This window comes from Phyllobates terribilis, unplaced genomic scaffold (genome assembly GCF_046119375.1).
Source record: "Phyllobates terribilis strain yellow unplaced genomic scaffold, ASM4611937v1 Scaffold_1__5_contigs__length_1240528914, whole genome shotgun sequence".
Taxonomy (NCBI): Eukaryota; Metazoa; Chordata; class Amphibia; order Anura; family Dendrobatidae; genus Phyllobates; species Phyllobates terribilis.
This window is the reverse complement of record NW_027362761.1, coordinates 554,049,896-554,074,616: the sequence shown is the minus strand read 5'-3', so window position 1 is coordinate 554,074,616 and position 24,721 is coordinate 554,049,896.

The window sequence follows — 24,721 nt, the reverse complement described above, 5'->3', positions numbered from 1 at the left end:
CGCAGTAGCTTAACAAGACGGTTTTAATGCCCTTTGGAAGAGACGTGGAGGTCGCAGTAGCTTAACAAGATGGTTTTATTGCACCTTGGAAGAGAAGTGGAGGTCACAGTAGCTTAACAAAATGGTTTTAATGCCGCTTGGCTTGGAAGAGACATGGAGGTCGCAGTGGAATAAAATGGCAATATCAATGCCCCTGGGAAAAGTGGTGGAGGTTGCAGTAGCTTAACAAGACCGTTTTAATGCCCCTTGGAAAAGTGGTGGAGGTTGCAGTAGCTTAACAAGACAGTTTTAATGCCCCTTGGAAGAGACGTGGAGGTCGCAGTGGATTTAAAAGAATATATCAATGCCCCTTGGAAAAGTGGTGGAGGTCGCAGTAGGTTAACAAGACGGTTTTAATGCCCCTTGGAAAAGACGTAGAGGTTGCAGTGGAATAAAAATATAATATCAATGCACCTTGGAAGAGACTTGGAGGTCGCAGTAGCTTAACAAGATGGTTTTAATGCCCCTTGGAAGAGACGTGGAGGTCGCAGTGGAATAAAAAGACAATATCAATGTCCCTTGGAAAAGTGGTGGAGGTCGCAGAAGATTAACAAGACGGTTTTAATGCCCCTTGGAAGAGACGTGGAGGTCGCAGTAGCTTAACAAGATGGTTTTATTGCACCTTGGAAGAGAAGTGGAGGTCACAGTAGCTTAAGAAAATGTTTTTAATGCCCCTTGGCTTGGAAGAGACATGGAGGTCGCAGTGGAATAAAATGGCAATATCAATGCCCCTGGGAAAAGTGGTGGAGGTTGCAAGAGCTTAACAAGACAGTTTTAATGCCCCTTGGAAGAGACGTGTAGGTCGCAGTAGCTTAGCAAGACAGTTTTAATTCCCCTTGGAAAAGACGAGGAGGTTGCAGTGGAATAAAAATATAATATCAATGCCCCTTGGAAGAGACTTGGAGGTCGCAGTAGCTTAACAAGATGGTTTTAATGCCCCTTGGAAGAGACGTGGAGGTCGCAGTGGAATAAAAAGACAATATCAATGCCCCTTGGAAAAGTGGTGGAGGTCGCAGTAGCTTAACAAGATGGTTTTAATGCCCCTTGGAAGACACGTGGAGGTCGCAGTAGCTTAACAAGACGGTTTTAATGCTCCTTGGAAGAGACGTGGAGGTTGCAGTAGCTTAACAAGATGGTTTTAATGCCCCTTGGAAGAAAAGTGGAGGTCACAGTAGCTTAACAAGACGGTTTTAATGCCCCTTGGAAGAGACGCGGAGGTCGCAGTGGAATAAAAAGACAATAACAATGCCCCTTGGAAAAGTGGTGGAGGTCGCAGTAGCTTAACAAGACCGTTTTAATGCCTCTTGGAAGAGACATGGATGTCGCAGTGGAATAAAAAGACAATAACAATGCCCCTTGGAAAAGTGGTGGCGGTCGCAGTAGCTTAACAAGATAGTTTTAATGCCCCTGGGAAAAGTGGTGGAGGTCGCAGTAGCTTAACAAGATGGTTTTAATGCCTCTTGGAAGAATGGTGGAGGTCGCAGTAGCTTAACAAGACGGTCTTAATGCCCCTTGGAAGAGACATGGATGTCTTAGTGGAATAAAAAGACAATATCAATGACCCTGGGAAAAGTGGTAGAGGTCGCAGTGGGTTATCAAGACGGTTTTAATGCCCCTGGGAAAAGTGGTGGAGGTCGCAGTAGCTTAACAAGACGGTTTTAATGCTCCTTGAAAGAATGGTGGATGCTGCAGTAAAATAAAAAGACAATATCAATGCCCCTTGAAAAAGTGATGGAGGTCGCAGAAGCTTAACAAGACGGTTTAAATGCCCCTTGGAAGAGACGTGGAGGTCGCAGTAGCTTAAAAAGACGGTTTTAATGCCCCATGGAAGAGACTTGGAGGTCGCAGTGGAATACAAAGACAATATCAATGCTCCTTGGAAAAGTGGTGGAGGTCGCAGTAGCTTAACAAGACGGTTTTAATGCCCCTTGGAAGAATGGTGGAGGTCGCAGTAGCTTAACAAGAAGGTTTTAATGCCCCTTGGAAGAGACGTGGAGGTCGCAGTGGAATAAAAAGACAATAACAATGCCCCTTGGAAAAGTGGTGGAGGTCGCAGTAGCTTAACAAGACAGTTTTAATGCTCCTTGGAAGAGACGTGGAGGTCGCAGTGGAATAAAAAGACAACATCAATGCCCCTTGTAAAAGTGGTGGAGTTCACAAGAGCTTAACAAGACAGTTTTAATGCCCCTTGGAAGACACGTGGAGGTCGCAGTAGCTTAACAAGATGGTTTTAATGCCCCTTGGAAGAGACGTGGAGGTTGCAGGAGCTTAACAAGACGGTTTTATTGCACCTAGGAAGAGAAGTGGAGGTCACAGTAGCTTAACAAAATGTTTTTATTGCCCCTTGGCTTGGAAGAGACATCTAGGTCGCAGTGGAATAATATGGCAATATCAATGACCATGGCAAAAGTGGTGGAGGTTGCAGGAGCTTAACAAGACCGTTTTAATGCAACTTGGAAGAGACGTGGAGGTTGCAGTGGATTTAAAAGAATATATCAATGCCCCTTGGAAAAGTGGTGGAGGTCGCAGTAGCTTAACAAGACGGTTTTAATGCCCCTTGGAAAAGACGTAGAGGTTGCAGTGGAATAAAAATATAATATCAATGCCCCTTGGAAGAGACGTGGAGGTCGCAGTAGAATTAAAACAATATATCAATGCCCCTTGGAAAAGTGGTGGAGGTCGCAGTAGCTTAACAAGACGGTTTTAATGCCCCTTGGAAGAGACGTGGAGGTCGCAGTGGAATAAAAAGACAATAACAATGCCCCTTGGAAAAGTGGTGGAGGTCACAGTAGCTTTACAAGACAATTTTAATGCCCCCTGGTAGAATGGTGGAGGTCACAGTAGCTTAAAAAGACAGTTTTAATGCCCCTTGGAAGAGACGTGGAGGTCGCAGTGGAATAAAAAGACAATATCAATGCCCCTGGGAAAAGTGGTGGAGGTCGCAGTAGCTTAACAAGACAGTTTTAATGCTAATTGGAAGAGACGTGGAGGTCACAGTGGAATAAAAAGACAACATCAATGCCCCTTGAAAAAGTGGTGGAGTTCACAAGAGGTTAACAAGACGGTTTTAATGCCCCTTGGAAGACACGTGGAGGTCGCAGTAGCTTAACAAGACGGTTTTATTGCACCTTGGAAGAGAAGTGGAGGACACAGTAGCTTAACAAAATGTTTTTAATGCCCCTTGGCTAGGAAGAGACATGGAGGTCGCAGTGGAATAAAATGGCAATATCAATGCCACTGGGAAAAGTGGTGGGGGTTGCAGGAGCTTAACAAGACCGTTTTAATGCCCCTTGGAAAAGTGGTGGAGGTTGCAGTAGCTTAACAAGACAGTTTTAATGCCCCTTGGAAGAGACGTGGAGGTCGCAGTGGATTTAAAAGAATATATCAATGCCCCTTGGAAAAAGTGGTGGAGGTCGCAGTAGCTTAACAAGACGGTTTTAATGCCCCTTGGAAGAGACGTGTAGGTCGCAGTAGCTTAGCAAGACGGTTTTAATTCCCCTTGGAAAAGACGAGGAGGTTGCAGTGGAATAAAAATATAATATCAATGCCCCTTTGAAGAGACTTGGAGGTCGCGGGTAGCTTAACAAGATGGTTTTAATGCCCCTTGGAAGAGACGTGGAGGTCGCAGTGGAATAAAAAGACAATATCAATGCCCCTTGGAAAAGTGGTGGAGGTCGCAGTAGCTTAACAAGACAGTTTTAATGCCCCTACAAAAGTGGTGGAGGTTGCAGTAGCTTAACAAGACGGTTTTAATGCCCCTTGGAAGAGATGCGGAGGTCGCAGTGGAATAAAAACATAATAACAATGCCCCTTGGAAAAGTGGTGGAGGTCGCAGTAGCTTAACAAGACGGTTTTAATGCCCCTACAAAAGTGGTGGAGGTTGCAGTAGCCTAACAAGATAGTTTTAATGCCCCTTGGAAGAGAAGTGGAGGTCACAGTAGCTTAACAAAATGGTTTTAATGCCCCTTGGAAGAGACATGGAGGTCGCAGTGGAATAAAAAGACAATATCAATGCTCCTTGGAAAAGTGGTGGAGGTCGCAGTAGATTAACAAGACGGTTTTAATGCCCTTTGGAAGAATGGTGGAGGTCGCAGTAGCTTAACAAGACGGTTTTAATGCCCCTACAAAAGTGGTGGAGGTTGCAGTAGCCTAACAAGACGGTTTTAATGCCCCTTGGAAGAGATGCGGAGGTCGCAGTGGAATAAAAACATAATAACAAGGCCCTTTGGAAAAGTGGTGGAGGTCGCAGTAGCTTAACAAGACGGTTTTAATGCCCCTTGGAAGAGACATGGATGTCGCAGTAGCTTAACAAGACGGTTTTAATGCCCCTTGGAAGAGACGCGGAGGTCGCAGTGGAATAAAAAGACAATAACAATGCCCCTTGGAAAAGTGATGGAGGTCGCAGTAGCTTAACAAGATGGTTTTAATGCCCCTTGGAAGAATGGTGGAGGTCGCAGTAGCTTAACAAGATTGTTTTAATGCCCCTTGGAAGAGACTTGGATGTCGCAGTGGAATAAAAAGACAATATCAATGACCCTGGGAAAAGTGGTAGAGGTCGCAGTGGCTCATCAAGACGGTTTTAATGCCCCTGGGAAAAGTGGTGGAGGTCGCAGTAGCTGAACAAGACGGTTTTAATGCTCCTTGAAAGAATGGTGGAGGTTGCAGTAAAATAAAAAGACAATATCAATGCCCCTTGAAAAAGTGATGGAGGTCGCAGAAGCTTAACAAGACGTTTTAAATGCCCCTTGGAAGAGACGTGGAGGTCGCAGTAGCTTAACAAGACGGTTTTAATGCCCCATGGAAGAGACGTGGAGGTCGCAGTGGAATAAAAAGACAATATCAATGCTACTTGGAAAAGTGGTGGAGGTCGCAGTAGATTAACAAGACGGTTTTAATGCCCTTTGGAAGAATGGTGGAGGTCGCAGTAGCTTAACAAGAAGGTTTTAATGCCAATTGGAAGAGACGTGGAGGTCGCAGTGGAATAAAAAGACAATAACAATGCCCCTTGGAAAAGTGGTGGAGGTCACAGTAGCTTTACAAGACAATTTTAATGCCCCTTGGTAGAATGGTGGAGGTCACAGTAGCTTAACAAGACGGTTTTAATGTCCCTTGGAAGAGACGTGGAGGACTCAGTGGAATAAAAAGACAATATCAATGCCCCTGGGAAAAGTGGTGGAGGTCGCAGTAGCTTAACAAGACGGTTTTAGTGCTCCTGGGAAAAGTGGTGGAAGTCGCAGTCGCCTAAAAAAACGGTTTTAATGCTCCTTGGAAGAATGTTGGAGGTCGCAGTGGAATAAAAAGACAATATCAATGCCCCTTGAAAAAGTGGTGGAGGTCGCAGTAGCTTAGCAAGACGGTTTTAATTCCCCTTGGAAAAGACGAGGAGGTTGCAGTGGAATAAAAATATAATATCAATGCCCCTTGGAAGAGACTTGGAGGTCGCAGTAGCTTAACAAGATGGCTTTAATGCCCCTTGGAAGAATGGTGGAGGTCGAAGTAGCTTAACAAGACGGTTTTAGTGCTCCTGGGAAAAGTGGTGGAAGTCGAAGTCGCCTAACAAAATGGTTTTAATGCTCCTTGGAAGAATGGTGGAGGTCGCAGTGGAATAAAAAGACAATATCAATGCCCCTGGGAAAATTGGTGGAGTTCACAAGAGCTTAACAAGACGGTTTTAATGCCCCTTGGAAGACACGTGGAGCTCGCAGTAGCTTAACAAGACGGTTTTAATGCCCTTTGGAAGAGACGTGGAGGTCGCAGTAGCTTAACAAGACGGTTTTATTGCACCTTGGAAGAGAAGTGGAGGTCACAGTAGCTTAACAAAATGTTTTTAATGCCCCTTGGCTTGGAAGAGACATGGAGGTCGCAGTGGAATAAAATCTCAATATCAATGCCCCTGGGAAAAGGGGTGGAGGTTGCAGGAGCTTAACAAGACCGTTTTAATGCCCCTTGGAAAAGTGGTGGAGGTTGCAGTAGCTTAACAAGACAGTTTTAATGCCCCTTGGAAGAGACGTGGAGGTTGCAGTGGATTTAAAAGAATATATCAATACCCCTTGGAAAAGTGGTGGAGGTCGCAGTAGCTTAACAAGACGGTTTTAATGCCCCTTGGAAAAGACGTAGAGGTTGCAGTGGAATAAAAATATAATATCAATGCCCCTTGGAAGAGACGTGGAGGTCGCAGTAGAATTAAAAGAATATATCAATGCCCCTTGGAAAAGTGGTGGAGGTCGCAGTAGCTTAACAAGACGGTTTTAATGCCCCTTGGAAGAGACGTGAAGTTCACAGTAGCTTAGCAAGACGGTTTTAATTCCCCTTGGAAAAGACGAGGAGGTTGGAGTGGAATAAAAATATAATATCAATGCACCTTGGAAGAGACTTGGAGGTCGCAGTAGCTTGACAAGATGGTTTTAATGCCCCTTGGAAGAGACGTGGAGATCGCAGTGGAATAAAAAGACAATATCAATGCCCCTTGGAAAAGTGGTGGAGGTCGCAGTAGCTTAGCAAGATGGTTTTAATGCCCCTTGGAAGACACGTGGAGGTCGCAGTAGCTTAACAAGACGGTTTTAATGCTCCTTGGAAGAGACGTGGAGGTTTCAGTAGCTTAACAAGATGGTTTTAATGCCCCTTGGAAGAGAATTGGAGGTCACAGTAGCTTAGCAAGACGGTTTTAATGCCCCTACAAAAGTGGTGGAGGTTGCAGTAGCTTAACAAGACGGTTTTAATGCCCCTTGGAAGAGACGCGGAGGTCGCAGTGGAATAAAAAGACAATAACAATGCCCCTTGGAAAAGTGGTGGAGGTTGCAGTAGCTTAACAAGACGGTTTTAATGCCCCTGGGAAAAGTGGTGGAGGTCGCAGTAGCTTAACAAGACGGTTTTAATGCTCCTTGAAAGAATGGTGGAGGTTGCAGTAAAATAAAAAGACAATATCAATGCCCCTTGAAAAAGTGATGGAGGTCGCAGAAGCTTAACAAGACGGTTTAAATGCCCCTTGGAAGAGACGTGGAGGTCGCAGTAGCTTAACAAGATGGTTTTAATGCCCCATGGAAGAGACGTGGAGGTCGCAGTGGAATAAAAAGACAATATCAATGCTCCTTGGAAAAGTGGTGGAGGTCGCAGTAGCTTAACAAGACGGTTTTAATGCCCCTTGGAAGAATGGTGGAGGTCGCAGTAGCTTAACAAGAAGGTTTTAATGCCCCTTGGAAGAGACGTGGAGGTCGCAGTGGAATAAAAAGACAATAACAATGCCCCTTGGAAAAGTGGTGGAGGTCACAGTAGCTTTACAAGACAATTTTAATGCCCCTTGTTAGAATGGTGGAGGTCACAGTAGCTTATCAAGACGGTTTTAATGCCCCTTGGAAGAGACGTGGAGGACGCAGTGGAATAAAAAGACAATATCAATGCCCCTGGGAAAAGTAGTGGAGGTCGCAGTAGCTTAACAAGACGGTTTTAGTGCTCCTGGGAAAAGAGGTGGAAGTCGCAGTCGCCTAACAAAACGGTTTTAATGCTCCTTGGAAGAGAAGTGGAGGTCACAGTAGCTTAACAAAATGGTTTTAATGCCCCTTGGAAGAGACATGGAAGTCGCAGTGGAATAAAATGACAATATCAATGCCCCTGGAAAAAGTGGTGGAGGTCGCAGTAGCTTAACAAGACGGTTTTAATGCCCCTACAAAAGTGGTGGAGGTTGCAGTAGCTTAACAAGACGGTTTTAATGCCCCTTGGAAGAGACGTGGAGGACGCAGTGGAATAAAAAGACAATATCAATGCCCCTGGGAAAAGTGGTGAAGGTCGCAGTAGCTTAACAAGATGGTTTTAGTGCTCGTGGGAAAAGTGGTGTAAGTCGCAGTCGCCTAACAAAACGGTTTTAATGCTCCTTGGAAGAATGGTGGAGGTCGCAGTGGAATAAAAAGACAATATCAATGCCCCTTGAAAAAGTGGTGGAGGTCGCAGTAGCTTAACAAGACAGTTTTAATGCTCCTTGGAAGAGACGTGGAGGTCGCAGTGGAATAAAAAGACAACATCAATGCTCCTTGTAAAAGTGGTGGAGTTCACAAGAGCTTAACAAGATGGTTTTAATGCCCCTTGGAAGACACGTGGAGGTTGCAGTAGCTTAACAAGACGGTTTTAATGCTCCTTGGAAGAGACGTGGAGGTCGCAGTAGCTTAACAAGATGGTTTTATTGCACCTTGGAAGAGAAGTGGAGGTCACAGTAGTGTCACGGGTGTGTTGCCACGAAGATCGTCACGAGTACACAGCCTGACTTCTCGCAGCTGACTTGTTGGTGCTTTGTGTTTCTCGGCAGTGAGGGAGTTAATTCTCTCTCTCTCTCTGGGCTAGATGAGGTCCAGCCTCGCCCAGCTGCAATCAATACTTCTGTAGTTAGACTCCTTCATATACCTGCTGGTCTGTTTGGGAGGTGTCGGTGAAGGCATTTCATTCAGACTGACAGAGCGGATCGTGGTGTTTGGAGTTGCTGAGATAAGTGTATTTGGAAGTGTTTTTTCCCTTTCCTCGCTTTATCATTTATCTCTTTTCCCGTTGGTTTTCCCTCTGTTGTAGTTGAGAAGTTGTTTGTATGCAAGGTGGTTTTGGTTTTTCCCTTGTACTGTCTCGTTCGTCTAAATACTGTGTTTGGGCATATTATTTCTTGTTCCCTTTGGTTGTGATCGGGGTCCTTCTCAGGACTAGATTACTGAGGTGCAGGGATCTTCAGGAGGTAGGGGTTACGCTGGCGGCCTGGACCTCTGTACCTTTAACAGTACCTCCAGGTTGAGGGATTAGTCAGGGCCCCAGCTTAGGGTCAGCTTAGGCCTCCTACCTCCAGTATACAGAGACAGCGTGACATTTTCACCGACCCGCTTAGTTTTTCTCCAGCTACCATGGATCCAGTAGCCGGTCTAGCTCGGCAATTGCAGAGTTTGTCCATGGAGCTGGCGGACGTTAGGTCCAAGGTTTGGCATCCTCAGGAGCAAGCCGGACCAGAACCTAAAGTAGCTCTCCCTGATAGGTTCACTGGGGGGCGGGACAAGTTTTTTGTTTTCCGGGAGGCATGTAAATTGTACTTTCGGCTGCGGCCTCGGTCATCGGGGAGTGAAGAACAAAGGGTGGGAATTGTCATCTCGCTCCTACAAGGGGACCCACAATCTTGGGCGTTCTCTCTTCCCCCGGGTTCCCCGGCTCTCCAGTCAGTGGATAGGTTTTTTGCTGCCCTGGGACTCGTATATGATGACCCAGATCGGATCTCCCTTGCTGAGTCTAAGTTACGTAGGATCCAGCAGGGAGATCGTCCGGCGGAGGAATTCTGTTCGGAGTTCCGTAGGTGGGCCACGGACACCCAGTGGAATGACCCGGCTCTTAGGAGCCAGTTTTGTCATGGTTTATCCGACAAATTGCAGGATGTGTTGGCACAGTATGACTCTCCCGTGTCTCTGGAAGCCGCTATGGCCCTTGCTATTCGCGTGGACAGACGGCTTCGGGAGAGGTGCGGGATAACTCTACCCCCTGTGATGACTCCACCTCCTACAAGGTCCCCTCATATGGTGGTTCCCCTGGTCAGTCCTGAGGAGCCTATGCAATTAGGAGGGACATCATTTCGGGGGAGGGGACCGGTGGTGCGCCATAAGGCAGGAAGGTGTTTCTTCTGCGGGAGAAAGGGACATTTTATTGGGGGGTGTCCATCCCGTCCCTTGCAGAGTGAAGAGTCGTCGGAAAACTGTTGATCCCAGGTTGTGTGGTGGACGGCAATCTGGGAGTAGGTATTTCGTCCCTAGGTTCGTCTCAGTTTCTCGTACCGGCGGAGGTGGTGGTGGGTACGAGAACTGAGAGGATATCTGTTCTTCTGGATAGTGGGGCCGGGGCTAATCTGGTTGATGCTCGGTTTGCCCGGGTTCAAGGTATGCGGTTGAGTGAGTTGGCTAAACCCATTCCCATATTCTCGATCGATGCCAGGCCTCTCGGGCAGGGAAGTTTTTTGCAAGCTGTGCATGACGTAAAACTTCAAGTGGGGGCAATACATAAAGAACTGTTGTCTTGCTACGTGTTGGAGGGTCTTCCCACTCCTATTGTGTTGGGCCTTCCTTGGTTAGCTAAGCATAACCCGGTTATTAATTGGCAAACCAGGGAGATAAGCCAATGGAGTAAATTCTGTAATAAAAACTGCATGAACACGGTCATTGGTGCGGTTACTCCTTGGGTTTTACCTCCATTTCTGGCGGACTTTGAGGATGTATTCTCGGAGAATGGGTGTCAGGAACTACCTCCTCATCGCGTGTATGACTGTTCTGTAAAACTGCTCCCTGAGGCCAAGTTACCTAAAGCTAGGTTGTATAACCTTTCTGGTCCTGAGAGGCAGGCCATGAAGGATTATATCTCAGAAAGTCTGGCTAAGGGGCATATTAGACCTTCATCTTCACCGGTGGCTGCGGGGTTCTTCTTTGTTAAGAAGAAAGATGGAGGCCTACGCCCTTGCCTGGATTTCCGTGAACTTAATCGGATTACGGTCCGAGATCCGTATCCGCTCCCACTTATTCCCGATCTCTTTAATCAGATCGTGGGCGCCAAATGGTTCTCTAAGTTGGATCTCAGGGGGGCGTACAATCTGATTAGGATGAAGGAGGGGGATGAGTGGAAGACGGCGTTTAACTCTCCGGAGGGGCATTATGAGAACCTTGTCATGCCATTCGGTCTGACTAATGCCCCGGCGGTGTTCCAACACTTTGTTAATGACATTTTTCGCCGCTTGGTGGGACAGTTTGTTGTCATATATCTGGATGATATCCTAATTTACTCGCCGGATCTGGTGTCTCATCAGGAGCACGTTAGGCAGGTGTTACAGATTTTGCGGGATAATAAACTGTATGCCAAGTGGGAAAAGTGTGTGTTCGCCGTACAGGAACTCCAGTTTTTAGGCTTCCTGGTTTCAGCGTCCGGTTTTCGTATGGACCCTGGGAAAGTGCGGGCAGTTCTTGAGTGGGATCGGCCAGAGAATCTTAAGGCACTACAACGTTTCCTGGGGTTTGCTAATTATTACCGAAAGTTCATTCGTAATTTCTCGTCCATGGTTAAGCCTCTCACTGACATGACTAAAAAGGGACGGATTTTTCTAGGTGGTCTGACAAGGCTTGTCAAGCATTCTCCTCTTTGAAAAAATGTTTTGCCTCGGCGCCCATACTCATTCAACCTGATGCGTCTCAGCCATTCATTGTAGAGGTAGACGCTTCCGAGGTAGGGGTGGGAGCAGTATTGTCACAGGGTTCGTCCCCTGGTAAGTGGCATCCGTGCGCCTTTTTCTCTAAAAAATTGTCGTCCGCTGAGAGGAATTACGATGTCGGCAATAGGGAACTCTTGGCCATTAAGTTAGCTTTTGAGGAGTGGCGCCATTTTTTGGAGGGGGCAGTTCATCCGGTCACCGTCATCACCGATCACAAGAACCTGCTATATCTGGAGTCCGCGAAACGTCTGAATCCCAGACAAGCTAGGTGGTCATTGTTTTATACCAGGTTTAATTTTGTCGTTACATATCGTCCTGGGTCAAAAAATGTAAAGGCGGATGCCTTATCTCGTAGTTTCCCTGGGGCCGGGAATACGGACGACCCGATTCCTATCCTTCAGGAGGGGGTGGTGGTCTCGGCAGTATGCTCTGAGCTGGAGGAGGAGGTATTGGAGGCTCAGGGGGACGCCCCTGTTGGACCTCCAGGGAGACTGTTTGTTCCAGATCAGTTGCGACAGAAGGTGATCGAGGCACACCATAACTCAGTTTTTGCAGGACACCCGGGGAGTAAAGCAACTGTGGATCTCCTCTCGCGTCGGTTTTGGTGGCCTAACTTACATAAGGAGGTGGTAACTTTTGTCGCGTCCTGTGGGGTTTGTGCGCGCTCTAAGACCTCACATACCCGTCCGTCTGGGGCCCTCTTACCTTTGAAGATCCCGGGGCGTCCTTGGACTCATCTGTCTATGGACTTTATTACGGACCTCCCTCCGTCTTCGGGTAAAACGGTCATACTCGTTGTAGTGGACAGGTTCAGCAAGATGGCACATTTTATCGCTCTTCCGGCTCTCCCTAATGCTAAAACTCTTGCGCAGGTGTTCATTGGGGAGATTGTGAGGCTTCACGGGGTACCCTCCGAGGTGGTGTCTGATCGGGGGTCTCAGTTTGTGTCTAAGTTCTGGAAGGCGTTTTGTGCACGGCGGGGGATGCAGTTGTCATTCTCATCGGCTTTTCATCCTCAGACCAATGGTCAGACGGAACGTATGAACCAGAGCTTGGAGACATATCTCCGGTGTTTTGTGTCAGAGAACCAGGAGGACTGGGCTTCTTTCTTACCTCTGGCAGAGTTTGCTCTTAATAATAGGCGGAGCGAGTCCACTGGTAAGTCCCCGTTTTTTGGGGCATATGGTTTTCACCCCCAGTTTTGTACTTTCAGTGGGGGGGGCTCTTCGGGGGTTCCTGAGGAGGAACGATTTTCCTCATCACTCGCTTCAGTATGGAGAGGGGTGCTGAAGAGTCTGAATACTATGGGGAACCGATACAAACGTATGGCTGATAGGAGGAGAGTGTCTGGTCCGGACCTAAGTGTGAACGATCGGGTATGGTTGTCTACCAGGAATATAAAACTTAAGATTCCCTCCTGGAAACTGGGTCCCAGGTTCATCGGGCCGTACAGAATCAGTTCTATTATTAATCCGGTGGCATTCCGTCTTGACCTCCCCCCTACGTTTAAAATTCACAACGTGTTTCACAGATCATTACTTAAGAGGTATGTGGCGCCGGTGGTACCGTCACTTTTACCTCCCCCTCCAGTGGTTGTCAATGGTAACTTGGAGTTCCAGGTATCGAGGGTCATTGATTCACGCTTTAATCGCCGGTCCCTTCAGTACCTGGTTCATTGGAAGGGGTATGGTCCTGAGGAGAGGATGTGGGTTCCTGCGTCGGATATTAACGCTGACCGATTAGTTCGGGCCTTCCACACGACTCACCCGGATAAACCTGGCCCTGAGGGTCCGGAGGCCCCTCGTAGAAGGGGGGGTACTGTCACGGGTGTGTTGCCACGAAGATCGTCACGAGTACACAGCCTGACTTCTCGCAGCTGACTTGTTGGTGCTTTGTGTTTCTCGGCAGTGAGGGAGTTAATTCTCTCTCTCTCTCTGGGCTAGATGAGGTCCAGCCTCGCCCAGCTGCAATCAATAGTTCTGTAGTTAGACTCCTTCATATACCTGCTGGTCTGTTTGGGAGGTGTCGGTGAAAGCATTTCATTCAGACTGACAGAGCGTATCGTGGTGTTTGGAGTTGCTGAGATAAGTGTATTTGGAAGTGTTTTTTCCCTTTCCTCGCTTTATCATTTATCTCCTTTCCCGTTGGTTTTCCCTCTGTTGTAGTTGAGAAGTTGTTTGTATGCAAGGTGGTTTTGGTTTTTCCCTTGTACTGTCTCGTTCGTCTAAATACTGTGTTTGGGCATATTATTTCTTGTTCCCTTTGGTTGTGATCGGGGTCCTTCTCAGGACTAGATTACTGAGGTGCAGGGATCTTCAGGAGGTAGGGGTTACGCTGGCGGCCTGGACCTCTGTACATTTAACAGTACCTCCAGGTTGAGGGATTAGTCAGGGCCCCAGCTTAGGGTCAGCTTAGGCCTCCTACCTCCAGTATACAGAGACAGCGTGACAAGTAGCTTAACAAAATGGTTTTAATGCCCCTTGGCTTGGAAGAGACAAGGAGGTCGCAGTGGAATAAAGTAGCAATATCAATGCCCCTGGGAAAAGTGGTGGAGGTTGCAGTAGCTTAACAAGACCGTTTTAATGCCCCTTGGAAAAGTGGTGGAGGTCACAGTAGCTTTACAAGACAATTTTAATGCCCCTTGGTAGAATGGTGGAGGTCACAGTAGCTTATCAAGACGGTTTTAATGCCCCTTGGAAGAGACATGGAGGACGCAGTGGAATAAAAAGACAATATCAATTCCCCTGGGAAAAGTAGTGGAGGTCGCAGTAGCTTAACAAGACGGTTTAAGTGCTCCTGGGAAAAGAGGTGGAAGTCGCAGTCGCCTAACAAAATGGTTTTAATGCTCCTTGGAAGAATGTTGGAGGTCGCACTGGAATAAAAAGACAATATCAGTGCCCCTTGAAAAAGTGGTGGAAGTCGCAGTAGCTTAACAAGACAGTTTTAATGCTCCTTGGAAGAGACGTGGAGGTCGCAGTGGAATAAAAAGACAACATCAATGCCCCTTGGAAAAGTGGTGGAGTTCACAAGAGCTTAACAAGACGGTTTTAATGCCCCTTGGAAGACACGTGGAGGTCGCAGTAGCTTAACAAGACGGTTTTAATGCCCCTTGGAAGAGACGTGGAGGTCTTAGTAGCTTAACAAGATGGTTTTATTGCACTTGGAAGAGAAATGGAGGTCACAGTAGCTTAACAAAATGTTTTTAATGGCCCCTGGCTTGGAAGAGACATGGAGGTCGCAGTGGAATAAAATGGCAATATCAATGTCCCTGGGAAAAGTGGTGGAGGTTGCAGGAGCTTAACAAGACCATTTTAATGCCCCTTATAAAAGTGGTGGAGGTTGCAGTAGCTTAGCAAGACGGTTTTAATGCTCCTTGGAAGAGACGTGGAGGTTGCAGTAGCTTAACAAGACGGTTTTAATGCCCCTTGGAAGAGAAGTGGAGGTCACAGTAGCTTAACAAAATGGTTTTAATGCCCCTTGGAAGAGACATGGAGGTCGCAGTGGAATAAAATGACAATATCAATGCCCCTGGAAAAAGTGGTGGAGGTCGCAGTAGCTTAACAAGACGGTTTTAATGCCCCTACAAAAGTGGTGGAGGTTGCAGTAGCTTAACAAGACGGTTTTAATGCCCCTTGGAAGAGACGTGGAGGACGCAGTGGAATAAAAAGACAATATCAATGCCCCTGGGAAAAGTGGTGAAGGTCGCAGTAGCTTAACAAGATGGTTTTAGCGCTCGTGGGAAAAGTGGTGGAAGTCGCAGTCGCCTAACAAAACGGTTTTAATGCTCCTTGGAAGAATGGTGGAGGTCGCAGTGGAATAAAAAGACAATATCAATGCCCCTTGAAAAAGTGGTGGAGGTCGCAGTAGCTTAACAAGACAGTTTTAATGCTCCTTGGAAGAGACGTGGAGGTCGCAGTGGAATAAAAAGACAACATCAATGCCCCTTGTAAAAGTGGTGGAGTTCACAAGAGCTTAACAAGACGGTTTTAATGCCCCTTGGAAGACACGTGGAGGTCGCAGTAGCTTAACAAGACGGTTTTAATGCCCCTTGGAAGAGACGTGGAGGTCGCAGTAGCTTAACAAGATGGTTTTATTGCACCTTGGAAGAGAAGTGGAGGTCACAGTAGCTTAACAAAATAGTTTTAATGCCCCTTGGCTTGGAAGAGACATGGAGGTCGCAGTGGAATAAAATGGCAATATTAATGCCCCTGGGAAAAGTGGTGGAGGTTGCAGTAGCTTAACAAGACCGTTTTAATGCCCCTTGGAAAAGTGGTGGAGGTTGCAGTAGCTCAAGAAGACAGTTTTAATGCCCCTTGGAAGAGACGTGGAGGTCGCAGTGGATTTAAAAGAATATATCAATGCCCCTTGGAAAAGTGGTGGAGGTCGAGGTAGCTTAACTAGACGGTTTTAATGCCCCTTGGAAAAGACGTAGAGGTTGCGGTGGAATAAAAATATAATATCAATGCCCCTTGGAAGAGACTTGGAGGTCGCAGTAGAATTAAAAGAATATATCAATGCCCCTTGGAAAAGTGGTGGAGGTCGCAGTAGCTTAACAAGACGGTTTTAATGCACCTTGGAAGAGACGTGTAGGTCGCAGTAGCTTAGCAAGACGGTTTTAATTCCCCTTGGAAAAGACGAGGAGGTTGCAGTGGAATAAAATTATAATATCAATGCCCCTTGGAAGAGACTTGGAGGTCGCAGTAGCTTAACAAGATGGTTTTAATGCCCCTTGGAAGAGACGTGGAGGTCGCAGTGGAATAGAAAGACAATATCAATGCCCCTTGGAAAAGTGGTGGAAGTCGCAGTAGCTTAACAAGATGGTTTTAATGCCCCTTCGAAGACACGTGGAGGTCGCAGTAGCTTAACAAGACGGTTTTAATGCTCCATGGAAGAGACGTGGAGGTTGCAGTAGCTTAACAAGATGGTTTTAATGCCCCTTGGAAGAGAAGTGGAGGTCACAGTAGCTTAACAAAATGGTTTTAATGCCCCTTGGAAGAGACATGGAGGTCGCAGTGGAATAAAATGACAATATCAATGCCCCTGGGTAAAGTGGAGGAGGTCGCAGTAGCTTAACAAGACTGTTTTAATGCCCCTACAAAAGTGGTCGAGGTTGCAGTAGCTTAACAAGACGGTTTTAATGCCCCTTGGAAGAGACACGGAGGTCGCAGTGGAATAAAAACACAATAACAATGCCCCTTGGAAAAGTGGTGGAGGTCGCAGTAGCTTAACAAGACGGTTTTAATGCCCCTTGGAAGAGACATGGATGTCGCAGTAGCTTAACAAGATGGTTTTAATGCCCTTTGGAAGAGACGCGGAGGTCGCAGTGGAATAAAAAGAAAATAACAATGCCCCGTGGAAAAGTGGTGGAGGTCGCAGTAGCTTAACAAGATGGTTTTAATGCCCCTTGGAAGAATGGTGGAGGTCGCAGTAGCTTAATAGGATGGTTTTAATGCCCCTTGGAAGAGACATGGATGTCGCAGTAGAATAAAAAGACAATATCAATGACCCTGGGAAAAGTGGTAGAGGTCGCAGTGGCTTATCAAGACGGTTTTAATGACCCTGGGAAAAGTGGTGGAGGTAGCAGTAGCTTAACAAGACGGTTTTAATGCTCCTTGAAAGAATGGTGGAGGTTGCAGTAAAATAAAAAGACAATATCAATGCCCCTTGAAAAAGTGATGGAGGTCGCCGAAGCTTAACAAGACGGCTTAAATGCCCCTTGGAAGAGACCTGGAGGTCGCAGTAGCTTAACAAGACGGTTTTAATGCCCCATGGAAGAGATGTGGAGGTCGCAGTGGAATAAAAAGACAATATCAATGCTCCTTGGAAAAGTGGTGGAGGTCGCAGTAGCTTAACAAGACGGTATTAATGGCCCTTGGAAGAATGGTGGAGGTCGCAGTAGCTTAACAAGAAGGTTTTAATGCTCCTTGGAAGAGACGTGGAGGTCGCAGTGGAATAAAAAGACAACATCAATGCCCCTTGGAAAAGTGGTGGAGTTCACAAGAGCTTAACAAGATGGTTTTAATGCCCCTTGGAAGACACGTGGAGGTCGCAGTAGCTTAACAAGACGGTTTTAATGCCCCTTGGAAGAGACGTGGAGGTCGCAGTAGCTTAACAGGATGGTTTTATTGCACTTGGAAGAGAAGAGGAGGTCACAGTAGCTTAACAAAATGTTTTTAATGCCCCTTGGCTTGGAAGAGACATGGAGGTCGCAGTGGAATAAAATGGCAATATCAATGTCCCTGGGAAAAGTGGTGGAGGTTGCAGGAGCTTAACAAGACCATTTTAATGCCCCTTCTAAAAGTGGTGGAGGTTGCAGTAGCTTAGCAAGACGGTTTTAATGCTCCTTGGAAGAGACGTGGAGGTTGCAGTAGCTTAACAAGACGGTTTTAATGCCCCTTGGAAGAGAAGTGGAGGTCACAGTAGCTTAACAAAATGGTTTTAATGCCCCTTGGAAGAGACATGGAGGTCGCAGTGGAATAAAATGACAATATCAATGCCCCTGGAAAAAGTGGTGGAGGTCGCAGTAGCTTAACAAGACGGTTTTAATGCCCCTACAAAAGTGGTGGAGGTTGCAGTAGCTTAACAAGACGGTTTTAATGCCCCTTGGAAGAGACGTGGAGGACGCAGTGGAATAAAAAGACAATATCAATGCCCCTGGGAAAAGTGGTGAAGGTCGCAGTAGCTTAACAAGATGGTTTTAGTGCTCGTGGGAAAAGTGGTGGAAGTCGCAGTCGCCTAACAAAACGGTTTTAATGCTCCTTGGAAGAATGGTGGAGGTCGCAGTGGAATAAAAAGACAATATCAATGCCCCTTGAAAAAGTGGTGAAGGTCGCAGTAGCTTAACAAGACAGTTTTAATGCTCCTTGGAAGAGATGTGGAGGTCGCAGTGGAATAAAAAGACAACATCAATGCCCCTTGTAAAAGTGGTGGAGTTCACAAGAGCTTAACAAGATGGTTTTAATGCCCCTTGGAAGACACGTGGAGGTCGCAGTAGCTTAACAAGACGGTTTTAATACCCCTTGGAAGAGACGTGGAGGTCGCAGTAGCTTAACAAGATGGTTTTATTGCACCTTGGAAGAGAAGTGGAGGTCACAGTAGCTTAACAAAATGGTTTTAATGCCCCTAGACTTGGAAGAGACATGGAGGTCGCAGTGGAATAAAATGGCAATATTAATGACCCTGGGAAAAGTGGTGGAGGTTGCAGTAGCTTAACAAGACCGTTTTAATGCCCCTTGGAAAAGTGGTGGAGGTTGCAGTAGCTCAACAAGACAGTTTTAATGCCCCTTGGAAGAGACGTGGAGGTCGCAGTGGATTTAAAAGAATATATCAATGCCCCTTGGAAAAGTGGTGGAGGTCGCAGTAGCTTAACTAGACGGTTTTAATGCCCCTTGGAAAAGACGTAGAGGTTGCGGTGGAATAAAAATATAATATCAATGCCCCTTGGAAGAGACTTGGAGGTCGCAGTAGAATTAAAAGAATATATCAATGCCCTTGGAAAAGTGGTGGAGGTCGCAGTAGCTTAACAAGACGGTTTTAATGCACATTGGAAGAGACGTGTAGGTCGCAGTAGCTTAGCAAGACGGTTTTAATTCCCCTTGGAAAAGACGAGGAGGTTGCAGTGGAATAAAATTATAATATCAATGCCCCTTGGAAGAGACTTGGAGGTCGCAGTAGCTTAACAAGATGGTTTTAATGCCCCTTGGAAGAGACGTGGAGGTCGCAGTGGAATAGAAAGACAATATCAATGCCCCTTGGAAAAGTGGTGGAAGTCGCAGTAGCTTAACAAGATGGTTTTAATGCCCCTTCGAAGACAGGTGGAGGTCGCAGTAGCTTACAAGACGGTTTTAATGCTCCATGGAAGAGACGTGGAGGTTGCAGTAGCTTAACAAGATGGTTTTAATGCCCCTTGGAAGAGACATGGAGGTCGCAGTGGAATAAAATGACAATATCAATGCCCCTGGGTAAAGTGGAGGAGGTCGCAGTAGCTTAACAAGACTGTTTTAATGCCCCTACAAAAGTGGTGGAGGTTGCAGTAGCTTAACAAGACGGTTTTAATGCCCCTTGGAAGAGACACGGAGGTCGCAGTGGAATAAAAACACAATAACAATGCCCCTTGGAAAAGTGGTGGAGGTCGCAGTAGCTTAACAAGACGGTTTTAATGCCCCTTGGAAGAGACATGGATGTCGCAGTAGCTTAACAAGACGGTTTTAATGCCCTTTGGAAGAGACGCGGAGGTCGCAGTGGAATAAAAAGAAAATAACAATGCCCCTTGGAAAAGTGGTGGAGGTCGCAGTAGCTTAACAAGATGGTTTTAATGCCCCTTGGAAGAATGGTGGAGGTCGCAGTAGCTTAATAGGATGGTTTTAATGCCCCTTGGAAGAGACATGGATGTCGCAGTAGAATAAAAAGACAATATCAATGACCCTGGGAAAAGTGGTAGAGGTCGCAGTGGCTTATCAAGACGGTTTTAATGCCCCTGGGAAAAGTGGTGGAGGTAGCAGTAGCTTAACAAGACGGTTTTAATGCTCCTTGAAAGAATGGTGGAGGTTGCAGTAAAATAAAAAGACAATATCAATGCCCCTTGAAAAAGTGATGGAGGTCGCCGAAGCTTAACAAGACGGCTTAAATGCCCCTTGGAAGAGACCTGGAGGTCGCAGTAGCTTAACAAGACGGTTTTAATGCCCCATGGAAGAGATGTGGAGGTCGCAGTGGAATAAAAAGACAATATCAATGCTCCTTGGAAAAGTGGTGGAGGTCGCAGTAGCTTAACAAGACGGTTTTAATGCCCCTTGGAAGAATGGTGGAGGTCGCAGTAGCTTAACAAGAAGGTTTTAATGCCCCTTGGAAGAGACGTGGAGGACGCAGTGGAATAAAAAGACAATATCAATGCCCCTGGGAAAAGTGGTGGAGGTCGCAGTAGCTTAACAAGACGGTTTTAGTGCTCCTGGGAAAAGTGGTGGAAGTCGCAGTCGCCTAACAAAACGGTGTTAATGCTCCTTGGAAGAATGTTGGAGGTCGCAGTGGAATAAAAAGACAATATCAATGCCCCTTGAAAAAGTGGTGGAGGTCGCAGTAGCTTAACAAGACAGTTTTAATGCTCCTTGGAAGAGACGTGGAGGTCGCAGTAGCTTAACAAGACGGTTTTATTGCACCTTGGAAGAGACGTGGAGGTCACAGTAGCTTAACAAAATGTTTTTAATGCCCCTTGGCTTGGAAGAGACATGGAGGTCGCAGTGGAATAAAATGGCAATATCAATGCCCCTGGGAAAAGTGGTGGAGGTTGCAGTAGCTTAACAAGACCGTTTTAATGCCCCTTGTAAAATTGGTGGAGTTTGCAGTAGCTTAACAAGACAGTTTTAATGCCCCTTGGAAGAGACGTGGAGGTCGCAGTGGATTTAAAAGAATATATCAATGCCCCTTGGAAAAGTGGTGGAGGTCGCAGTAGCTTAACAAAACGGTTTTAATGCCCCTTGGAAAAGACGTAGAGGTTGCAGTGGAATAAAAAGACAATATCAATGCCCCTGGGAAAAGTGGTGGAGGTCACAGTAGCTTAACAAGACGGTTTTAATGCCCCTTGGAAGAGACGTGGAGGTCTCAGTGTAATAAAAATACAATATCAATGCCCCTAGGAAATGTGGTAGAGGTCACAGTAGCTTAACAAGACGGTTTTCATGCCCCTTACAAGAGCCTTGCAGTGCAGCATATTAAAAACATTATTCCCATTATTGGGGAGTGGGTCTCCCATTGTCTTTGCCTATGCCTTCCAAGGAAAAGCTGCCAAAAATTAGGACGGAGTAAATTGCAATGCTGGCAACACGGACCACGGTCAACCTGGTGGTATAGTGGTGGTGGAGGCTGAGGATATGGAGAAGAACAAAATACAGCCGAAATGAGGATGCGTATACCCATGTGTGGGTGTGAAGCAGTGCATGGGAATACACCTCCCGAAATAACACAGTGGATTTGACTTTATGTTACTCTGCTATCATTTGGTGGTGATGAGAAGCCTGGCCCAATCCAGCACTTGTTAATTTTGATAACGGTCAGCTTGCCAACATTGTCAGTTGACAGGTGAGTGCGCTTATCAGTTATAATTCCCCCAGCGGCACTAAAAACACGCTCTGATTACACGCTAGCGGCAGGGCAGGCCAAGACCTCCAAGGCATACAAAGCGAGTTCATTCCAAGTGTCCAGCTTGGAAACCCAATAATTAAAAGGCACAGAGGAATCACGGAGGACGCTGGTACGGTCGGCAAGGTACTCCCTCACCATCTTTTGAAACTTTCCACTTTTTGTGAGAGTACCCCGTGCCTCAGGGCCTGTAAGCTGGGCAGGTTTCAGAAAACTGTCCCCGAATGTTGACAGTGTTCCCCTGCCTCTGCTGGATTGGAGTTGCGTCTCTCTCGCCTGTACGGCTTGGTTTGTCAATGAATTGTGACCTCTGCCTCTAGCGTGTTCAGGTGGTAATTTTTTTACCAGTTCTGCAGCAAGGGCCTTCTGGTACTGCCCAATTTTTGAAGACCTCTCCACCTCAGGAATAAGAGAGTGAAAGTTCTCCTTGTAGCGGGGGCTAAAAGTGTCACCAACTGGTAATGACTGTCACCCAACATTTTGACAACGCGAGGGTCACGGTTAAGGCAGCATAATGTAAAGTTAGCCATGCGTGCCAGACTGGTAACGGGCAAGACTTCCGTGTCCTCACCAAGATGACGACTGACCATGCTCTCCTCCTCCTCCTGTCCTCAGGCCACCCACGCTGAACCGACTGTATGACAGTTGTACAGGTACTACCGTCTACAGCGCATGATACCAGCTCCTGTTCTTCCTCCTCCTCCTCTTCCTCTCCCTCATTGTCCCCCAATGCACATTGGGATGAGATGAGGCTGGGCTGTGGGTAATCGCCCATTTCGGGTTCTTGATCCATCTCATCATACTCTGGCTGCAATGCCTCCTCTTTAATTCTCTGCAGAGAGCGTTGCAAAAGACAGACAAGTGGGATGCTGATGCTAATGATGGCATCATCGCCACTCACCATCTTGGTGGACTACTCAAAGTTTGTCAGGATGGTACATATGTCAGACATCCAGGTTCACTCCTGAGGTCTTATGTGTGGAGTCTGACCTGAATATCGACGGCCTTGTTGCAGCTGGTACTCCACAACTGCTCTCTTCTGCTCACAAATCCTTTGCAACATGTGGAGCGTAGAGTTCCAATGTGTGGGGACATCACACACCAGTCGGTGTGCCGGAAGCTGCAAACGCTGCTGCAACACAGCAAGGGCGGCGGATGCTGTAGCCGACTTGCAAAAATGAGCTGACAGGTGGCATACTTTGACGAGCAGATCTGGCAACTCGGGGTACGATTTAAGAAACCGCTGAACCATGAGGTTAAGCACATGAGCCAGGCATGGTACGTGTGTGATCTCGCCTCGCCTCAGAGCCGCCACCAGGTTACAGCCATTGTTACACACGACAATGCCTGGATGTAGGTTCAGCGGTCTCAGCCACAGATCTTCCTGCTCTTTCACAGCTGTCCACAACTCACAAGCAGTGTGAGGTTTATCACCTAAGCTTATGAGTTTCAGCACAGCCTGTTGCCGCTTGGCTGAGGCAGTACTGCAGTGCTTCCAGCTTGTAACTGATGTGGTGATATCTGAGATGGAGGCTGCATATGAGGAGGAGGATGATGCACAGGAGCTGTACACTGTGGGAGCAACTCTAACTTACATAGGGCCCGCAATCCTCGGTGTGGGGAGGATGTGTTCCGTCCCAAGGTCCGACTGGGTCCCGCCTTCCACTATGTTTACCCAGTGTGCCGTCAGGGAGATGTACCATCCCTGGCCACAAGCACTAGTCCACGTGTCCGTTGTCAGGTGGACTCTCCCAGTAACTGCGTTGTTAACCCTCCGTCACATACAATAGGCCTGACAGGCTCATCTCTTTTACTTTCATTTCTCCTTCCTCACCAGATTGTGAGGAAATCCCCTCCCTCCAGGTAGTCTCCTGTCTCTAGCAGCTCTGTGAAACCTCATACCACAGTTGGATTGCAGAGCTTCAGGAGGACAGATATAACTGCGCTAATCTCTCAGGCTCATTGTATGTGAACACGTCACACTCAATAAGGTTGGTATTTTATGTTTTTATTCATCACAATTGTTTATTTAGCTTGTTTTATGAATGTATAGCACAAAGTGTGAGGATATTTCATAGAAATAAGGCAGATTAGAAAAGAAAGTGTGCTGCTCAGGCATATACAGTAGTTCCCTAACACATATTCCTTCTCTTGCTTCAGATTATCTGCTGAAATGGAGAGGAAAATGTACAATTTATCAAAAAACCTTGATGTAGAGGAAGTAACAAACATGCTGTTAGATGATGCAGACCCCACACTGAATGAGGATTTAGGAGAGGAAAGTGAGATTGATTCTCATGATGAGGTGGAAGTATGTGAAGTGGATTCTGAAACAGAGCAAGATGGTGACAGTGATGAGATATGGGAAAAGATAAAAAAAAACAATGGAACAAGAAGCCACTCCAGAAATAACGTGGGGAACCTCAAAACATTATTACTCACCTTCCTGCAGTTATAGGAACTGCAAGTAATGCAAAAACTGCAGTTGAATGCTGGAATAGTTTATTCACAGATGACATTCTGGACTCTATTGTCACATATACCAACCAATATATAGACATTATAAAGGACAAGTTCATCTGCAACAGAACCATCAAGGCCACAGATGAAATAGAACTGCGTGCTTTTTTTGGATTATTATACCTTGCAGGAGCTTATAGGGCAAATAGCAAAGTTTGGAGGAACTTTGGAGTAAAGATGGGGATGGAGTTGAAAAATTTGGCCTTGTTATGTCCATAAACAGATTCAAGCTTCTAATTCGCTGCCTTCGGTTTGACGACAGAACTACCGGAACCGAACGTAAAACACATGACCGACTTGCTCCAATTCGTGATATATTCCAAAAATTTGTTGAAAACTGTAAAAAAAGCTATTGCCCTGGGGAGAATCTCACTATTGACGAAATGCTCCCTGGTTTTCGTGGTAGATGTGCCTTTCGTCAATATATTCCATCAAAGCCTAACAAATATGGAATAAAAATGTATGCCCTTGTTGATGCCAGTAAGACCTACACTTACAACCTGGAAGTTTATGCAGGAAAACAACCAGAAGGTCCTTACTGTGTCAGCAACAAACCCAGTGATGTTGTAAAAAGACTGGCTGAGCCCTTATTTGGATCGGGTCGCAATATAACAGCTGGTTTTCAAATTGTGATCTGATTGATTATCTGAAAATGCAGAAGCTTTCATATGTCGGAACTGTAAGAAAAAATAAAAAAGAATTGCCTACACAGTTTGTAAGTGTGAAAGGGAGACAACAGTACAGCAGTATGTTTGCATTCCATAATGGAAAGGTTTTGGTTTCCTATGTACCACAAGCAAAAAAAATTGTACTTCTTCTATCAACACT